The sequence below is a fragment of the Tenrec ecaudatus genome, chromosome 10, assembly GCF_050624435.1.
Source record: "Tenrec ecaudatus isolate mTenEca1 chromosome 10, mTenEca1.hap1, whole genome shotgun sequence".
Lineage (NCBI taxonomy): Eukaryota > Metazoa > Chordata > Mammalia > Afrosoricida > Tenrecidae > Tenrec > Tenrec ecaudatus.
Window position 1 is genome coordinate 78,417,844 of NC_134539.1, and position 8,450 is coordinate 78,426,293.

The following is an 8,450-nucleotide window of genomic DNA, read 5'->3' on the forward strand; positions in this document are numbered from 1 at the left end:
GCTGAAGATGATTTGGAAATGGTTACAGCAATCCATCGACGGGGGGTGGGATTCAGAAGAGGACACGACACGAGGGTCATCATTGCTGATGGGGCTAAACGCAAAGAGTACCGGAAAGATGTTCACTGTGTTGCACTGACTATCCAACGGCAATCAACTGTGTTGATCATTACGAACTATATGTAACGTTGGGAAGAACGTGAATTCTAGGACACTTTGGTGTGCGCATGGTGGACGTGTGCATCGATTACGAGGCAGTCATTTGAACGGACCAAGGGAGTACTATGGAATTTTAAATCAGGCACGGTGTGCATCAAGGCTGCAGCCTTTCCCTGCACGTCTTAATTCTGTGTGCTGCACAAACCGTGGCAAAGTTGCATTATACAAAGAAGAATGAAACACTTGGATTAGAGTAGTGGTTCTCAACCTGTGGGTCGCGACCCTTTTGGGGGGTTGAACGACCCTTTCACAGGGGTCGCCCGATTCATAGCAGTAGCAAAATGATAGTTATGAAGTAGCAACGAAAATAATGTTTTGGTCGAGGAGTCACCACCACATGAGGAACTGTATTCAAGGGTCGTGGCATGAGGAAGGTTGAGAACCACGGAATTAGAGGAAGATGCATTCACAACTTGTGGTACACAGGTATCATAACCTGGCTTGCTGAACACAAAGAGGGCTTAAAGCACTTAGGGTGAAGGTGAAAGACGACACGAACATAAAACAAAAAATCTTCATCAGCAACATCACAATAAGCAAGCGAAAGGTGGCAGTCATCAAGGACCTCATTTTACTGAGCTCCACGATCGGTGCCGATGGCAGCGGCAGCTGGGGAGTGCAGGGTGCGCTGCACTAGACAAGCAGGCTGCCAAAGGTCTCTTGACCACGTTGGAGAGCAGAAATGTCCTTGAAGATAAAGGTGCTCCTGACCCCAGTTTCATCGTCTTAGGTGCATGCAAAACCTGGACAATGAACAAGAAAGACTGAAACTTGACGAATTTGAATTATGTGTTAGCAAAGCTTATTAACGATCCCAGAGATTGCCCAAACAAATGTGTCTGAGAGAGAGCCAGAAAGCCCCTTGGCTGTATGTGGTAGATGTAGATTGTGAGAATTTGGGTCACGTGCTTCGGAAATGTCCTCCGGAGGGAGCCGTCTCTGGAATAGGACATCATGCTTGGTAAAGGGGCAGCGAGAAATAGGAAGACTCTACAAGATGGGTTGACACAGCGGGCTGCAACAATAGGCCCAAATATGGGATGGTATGTTTCCTTCCGTTGTACTGTATTAGAACTTATTGTATGCACTCGCATATAAGCCGAGTTTTTCAGCACATTTTTTCCTTTTCAAAAAATCATTTTATTGGGGGCTTATATAATTCATCACCATCCATACATACATCCATTGTGTCAAGCACATTTGTTGCCATCATCATTCTCAAAACATTTGCTTTCTACTTGAGCCCTTGGTATCAGCTCCTCATTTTTTCTCCTCTCTCATGAACCCTTGATAATTTATAAATTATTATTTTGTCATATCTTACATAGTCTGACATCTCCCTTCACCCATGTTTCTGTTGTCCATCCCCCTCAGCACAATTTTTATGTTGAAAAAGCTTATACTCGAGTGAGGGTCCCACTTACCTGTTTTCCGGTGCAGTGCGGGTGTCTCCGGTCTCTCCCGCTTATCTGCAGGTACCTGTAGCCTCTGTGGGTGGTTCGATGACAGCTGGTATCACCACTCTTCTTCTCTCCTGCACGCCTCAGCCTCTGTGTTGTCCTTGCAGTACTGAGCAAGAACCTGCCCGTGTCTGTGTGCTGGCACCTGGGGCGCACTGCATCCTTGTCAGATGGATGTTGGATGGGGCCGCTCTTCTCCAGGGCTGTGACCAATGACGGAGCCTTTACAGTCATACCTGTGTTTGGTCACGCCCCCTTGCTCCGCCCACACATTGCTGAATACATATACTGGTATATCTCTGGTCTTGGATATACAGTACAGTTATTTACAGTAGTCTATATTTTATATTTTATTTTCTTATTGACTCCACTCTGGACCCAGTGTTGACTATGCTTATGACTTAGGCCGTTATTTCACTTGGGCTTACATCTGTCTTGCAGCCCGCAGAGGTGTGTTTAAACCCTTCAAAGACCGTGTGTGAAAGATGTGGCATGAATGCATGTCATCTGGTCAAGCCCGACTGACTAAAGTTGGAAATCTGATGAAGCCCAACATAGAATTTATAGCAAAGTGGGTTTGGGATGCCTGGGAAGAGATTCCAGAGGACATGGTGCGATTGCCTTCAGGAAGTGTGGCATCAGTGATGCTGTAGGTGGCAGTGAAGACAGCGCTTTGTATGAGAACGACAGCAGTGATGGTGGTGACTGTGAACTCAGTGACGATGACAATGTCTGTGCTGATAATCTCACACCAGCTGAAGCTGAAGCTCTGTTCAGACACACCGATGAGGAGGAGAGATTCAGTTTTGAAGAATTTTAACTATTGTGTTTTAGCTTGGCTGCTGATTGAGCTAAGGTTTTTGTATTTTTAAAGTTATTGTTGATACCATATTGTTTTTGTTGACCCTCTTTTCTACTTACAGAGCTAGTTTATGGTTTTTCTTTGAAATAAATATTCAAAAACATTTAACCTACTGATGCCTCAATTAATGTAATTTTATTGATATCTATTTTTTAATTTACCAGTAGCTGCTGCATTTCCCACTCTAGACTTATACTCGAGTCAATAAGTTTCCCCAGTTTTTTGTGGTAAAATTAGGTGCCTCGGCTTATATTCAGGTTGGCTTATACTCAAGTATATATGGTAAATTCTGAGCATGAGGTTTGCAGGCCACAGTTTACAGTGGGAGCCCTAAATCCATTATAACTGTCCAAATAGACTCAGCTTCCATTGAGTTTTTTCTGACCATTGACCAAATATGTAAAAAAAAAAAAAAAGCTTTGCCTTCAGACAGGGAGAGTCTGCTCTGATTCTCCTGGAAGCCCAGGTAGGGGCATTGCCTGGGCATGTTGTTGACTGAAATTGGGTAACGTGATCCTTAGTCACATCCCCCAACCATGGCAAATGGCGGGCCCTGAACCAATCTTGCAAACTTTTCTAATCTGCAGTAGTGTCCACATTCCAATCACGATCCCTTTCTTGCTTTGTAGTCTGTTGTGGAGGCCAGAAGAGACCCCAGATCTCCAATGTAAGCTGTGTTAGGCCAGGTTGACTAGAGAAACAAATTCAGTGACACGCATATAGTATGTATAAGAAAGATCCATCAAGAAGTAATTGTATATCAAGCAAACATCCCAGCCTGGTCCAGATCAAGTCCAAAGTCCAATACTACTACTGCATAAATCTGATACTAGTCCATTTTGGGAAATAGAACTGAGAAGAGAAAGTATGTGGACAAACTCTCAACTATCATATGTTAAGGAGTCTGGGAGGTCAGGGCTCCCATGAAGGAGGGAAGCTTCACATCCGCGGGTTCTCCTAAGTAGACGTCATTTCCTTCAGTGTTCCCCCCATACTAATGCCAATTTTAAGGTGCTACCTGCAGGCACATGGCTGCTACTATATATGATTGAAGGCAATTGCTTGAAGGTTGTCTGCTGTCAAAAGCAGTCAGACCCTATTGTCTGTCCCACCCTAAGTAGGGCCCCCTCCCTTCTGATAGACTGTTCCCCTGGAGAAGAGATCAAAGATACCTAAGGTCAAGCCAGCTCAGAGGGGACCAAGGTTAGGCTGCCATATTGACCCTAGAGCCTGCCCTTCTTGTTGAGTGTGCCTTCCCGTCACATGTATGCCTCTTGTACAAGTCCTTCCTGTTATGCATGTGCTTACTGTGGCCTGCGTGCCCAAGACTATATAAACTCATATTACATTACAGTCTCTCTCCTTGGACCTGGTTCCTGAAGCAATCGCAGAGGTGAATCCCTGCGTGCTTTATCTTGTCTGATGTCTCTTTAATTTATCCCTCAATTACACGGCCACCCCTTAGACCCATTCAGTTGTGGAGGCTGGTCCCTCACATTCCATAACTCCTTCTTCAGACTCACGCAGTCACATGCAAAGATGCAGAATGCAGGAAGATCACAGGCTGGTGGGTGCAAAGTCTTGTGGATCCAAAGGCGGTGGACACATCTCCAGGATTCTGGCTGCCATCACCATGGCTTGAAGTGGCTCATCAATAGGAACGTGAAGCAGAGAAAGAGGTAGTTCCCAGGAAGGAGGTACTCTCAGCTGTGACTTGATTGACAAGCTAGACTCCACCCACATCTTCGTATGGGCGCCATGTTGGCACAAAAACCTAACTACCACATACGCTAAGCTCAAACAAGACAAAGACAAGAGAAAGCTACATTACCTCACCCAGATGAAAAAGGTCATGATGCCACAGGTCATCGTGACACCCAAGGGTTACTTCTAAGAACCTTAGGCTTAAATAGGACATGAAAGTATTTTAAATACAGGTATTGTACTTCCACCTCCCAACAAGTAAGATCTTTTATCTGTCACCATTAAAAGTCCGAATTTTAAACAGATTCTTGAATTGGAGCCCCAGAGCCATCATCTTGTTCCACGTTTGCACCTGTCTCATCGCCAGTAGCTTTCCCAGAACTGCCACCTTCACCATGAAGCTTCACACGTGGGCTTCTTCAGCATGTTGACTTTTCTGATGAACACCTCATGGAGGGGATAAATAGATTGACAAGCCTGTTCTATGCCTCTCCCAATGCTGTCTGGAATCAATTCATTGACCACTTCTTCCAAGTCATTTTATCTGCACCTCTCGGGTCAGGATTTCCATCAGTGTCTTCCGGATTTAGTCCTGAGCGTAAGAGGGCTTTCAACATGACTGTAGCATTTTTTATTTTTTTACAACTAAGCCAGAACAGATGAGGCGAATAGCCGTTGGTGGTCTCAACATCACCATGAGCTTTGATCATGGTTCTGCCATTTTTGACCAGGAAGCACCTCTTGCCCTGTGTAAGATCCATGCCAGGGAAGCTGGTCAGGCCGTTTTTGCCCTGAATGTCCTCAGTGATTAGCATGAATTTTCTGAATGCAACTTCATCATTCAGCAAGGCTCACCTCAAAAACATGCCCCTTGAGGCCATCTGTTGCCATTGTGGTTCCTGGAGTCCTGGTGACAAGTGTTTCCAGTGTTTCCTCTACTGAACCTGGCTGGTGCTTTCGCATCATGCCAATCTCTCTTAGAAAACGGATCATCCACTTTCTCCACAGCTCCCTTGTGGCCACCTCTTAAAAGGTGTTTGTTCTTACTGACCGCCATGGTGCCGCTCAGAGAGCCAAAAGCCAGGAATTATATTTTGAAGCGGTGCGGCCAATCTACCCACTCCAAGTCAGGGGAAGAAAGAGAAGATTTCTTTTGAAAAGCCAATGAGGAGACCATCGCAGCGCAAAACAGGTTCTGGGATGTCCAGTTTGAAAATGAGAATACATAGAGAACAGACACCTTTGGCTTTGGAATGTATATGTTGGGAAGTCACAGAGAGATGTTTTGGCGTTAACTCAAGTTTTTGTTGACTAGTTAGAAAGCAGGACTTAGCTTTTCATCACTAGCCGGGGAGCAAGAGAAGACTCAGCATGATCTGGACCTCTGAAGAGACATCCACATGCAACCTGTCTGCTCCTGAGCAGTGCTGCAAGGGATACAAATTCAAGAGACACTGAATTCAGGGCAGTACTTTAGGCTAACTGCCTTTTTTGTAAGGGGGATGTTTCTAACTACATTAAGCAAAATAACGGGCTCCAGAGGACAAAGGAAACTGTTACAGAAGCATAATTGGAGGCACGTTGATACATCACAGGTACCAGTGGGACTACAAAAGCCTTGGGACACTTACCTTACAGAAGAGCTTATAAGCTTGGCGAGGGATTGATTGCCTCTGATCCAAGCAGTCAGGATATGAGTCATGACTATATGACCCTCAGACCCAAGCTTTCCATCAAGGGCACACCCAGGCGACTCTACAGGCTAGGCTGCCTCTCCCTGGGTTGGCTAGGAAAGTGAGAGTGATCCTCCTCCTAGAGCACGCTGCCTGAGGGCCAGGCTCTCCATCCACTGTCATCAAGTCAATGCTGACTCATAGTGACCCTCACAGGACAGGCTCGAATTGCCTCGGTCAGTTTCAGAGACTCTTGATGGGAGTACAAAGGCCATCTGTCTCCCAAGTAGTGGCTGGTGGATGGAGTGGCTGTAACCTTTGCGGATGGAAGCAGAAGCAGTAACTACCATGGCTCTAGGGCTCCTAGTCTATCCAGAAAGAATACAGCGAAAGATGACTCTAGGTAGAAACGTACAACAAAAAAAGGATTTAGGATTGTCACTGTAAACAAACCCAGTGCTCGGAATTTAAACTTGAATACAGGGGAGAGGAGGCCCGAGTTAAAATATAATTTATAGAGACCCACTTAGTAAGTCTTAAACAGGACAAACACAAATCACCCAGATGTGGGAGGCTATCAACACTACGCCATAACAAGGACAGAAGGGAGACATCAGCCAAAGTAAGAGATGAATAAATAATAATAAATGATCACGGGCTCATGAGGGAAAAAATGAGCTGATACCAAGGGCTCAAGTAGAAAGAAAATGTGTTGAAAATGATGACGGCAACAATGTACAAATGATTTTAAAAAACCAGTGTACGAATGTGCTGGATACAATGGATGGATGGATGGATTGTAAGAGCTGTACAAGCCCCTGGTAAAATGATTAAAAAACAAACAAAAACAGAGTTATAACAGTGTTCAAGGATTCACAGCCATCCTGTCACTGAAGTAGGACATGGAGAACACGAGAAAGTCACAAAATCATGATTACTAATCAGGAGGGATTAGAGCTCATGTTCCAAGTGCTACATTTGGGTAATCAGTGAAAACCCAAATACATTTTCTCCCAAATCCAGTTTTTGAGTCACTGTGTAAATTAATCCTCCACTGAATTCCTTTTGATCGCTAGTCATGGCCACGTGTTCCTACCCAGAATGGTGTAGACGCCAGTCCTGGCCCCTGGCTCTCGTCTGTGGTCTGCCTGCAAGTGTGACCTATTGATCTACCACCAATCACGCTTTAGTGACCATTTCCCTTGTACTCCATGTCCCATTTGGCCTCTTGTTGGTTTCCCTCGTCTGTCTGATGAATCTTTGTCATGTCTTTGCCCTGTTTTGAGACTTAAATCAGCTTAGAGATTTGGAGCCTCCCTTATAGGGTTGCTACTAGTTGGAATAGAATCGATGCAGCGAGTGACGGAGTTTCTCCTTGGGAACATTTCTTCGAACAGTATACAGGGCCGTTGTGCGTCAGGAACAGCTCAATGGCATCGAACATCAGAAGTTGGTACCAGGTGTGCGGAGATGATGTGTGCGTGGGCTTTGGGGGAAGATGATGACCATTACACACAAGTAAATCAGTGTTTATCTTGCTTATTGGGTAATCTGTCCCAATCAGGGATTATAACCTTGAAGAGAGGCCTTGATTCTGTAGGTTTGGGGGAGACACAGATGCCAGCCATAACTAGAAACAGCATCTTTGATGTGGTGGGGGACCCTGTGAATGTGTTCACTAGAGATCAGTAAGCACAGGTAAACGGCTTACTGGCTAAGTGACACTGGATACCTATGGAGCTTCCAAGCGGAGTTGCTCGTCCCCAGGTAGCTGCAGGTACGGGCTAGCTCAGAGCGAGGTCTGAGTGCACGGAGCAATGTGCGGTCAGTCAGACTACACCACTGCCAGTGCCTAGGCTCAGCCGAGGCAGTGGTTCTCAACCTTCCTCATGCTGCGACCCAGTCATACAGCCTCTCATGTGGTGCTGACCCGCAACCGCAAAATTATTTTCGTTGCTACTTAACTGCCATTTTGTTACTGTGATGAATCGGCATATAAACATCTGATATGCAGGTTATATTTTCTACACTTAGCCAAAAGGCCGAGAAGCGATGCAGGATGTATTTTCACGGTTACAAATGGAGCGTCATTCAACATGATTAAAGCATAGTGATTAATCACAAAACAAGATGTCATTACAGATTGTGAACTATTGATGTGTTTTCCAATAGTCTCCGGCGACCCCTGCGAGACCCACCGGTTGAGAAGCGCGGGTCTCGAGGCAGGCTCGACATTGGGTGTCCTTCTGTAGGCCCCTCAAAACCAGGGCGCGTCCCCCGAGGACAGGTGTTCGGGGCCCGGGTGAGGCGCAACCCGCCCTGTCCCCAACCCCGAAACCAGGCCGCGCTCCAGGGAGGCGCAGCCCCGCGCGGCGCGAAACCTCCCGCCGCCGCCACACCGCGTTCGCCCGGGCCGTCGGCGGAAGTCGCGCGCCGTTGTTAAGGGGCGGTCCCGGAAGTGACGTGCAAGGGTTTGTTGACAGCGGAGCCGTCGGCGGAAGCCGCGCGCCGTTGCTAGGGGGCGGTCCCGGA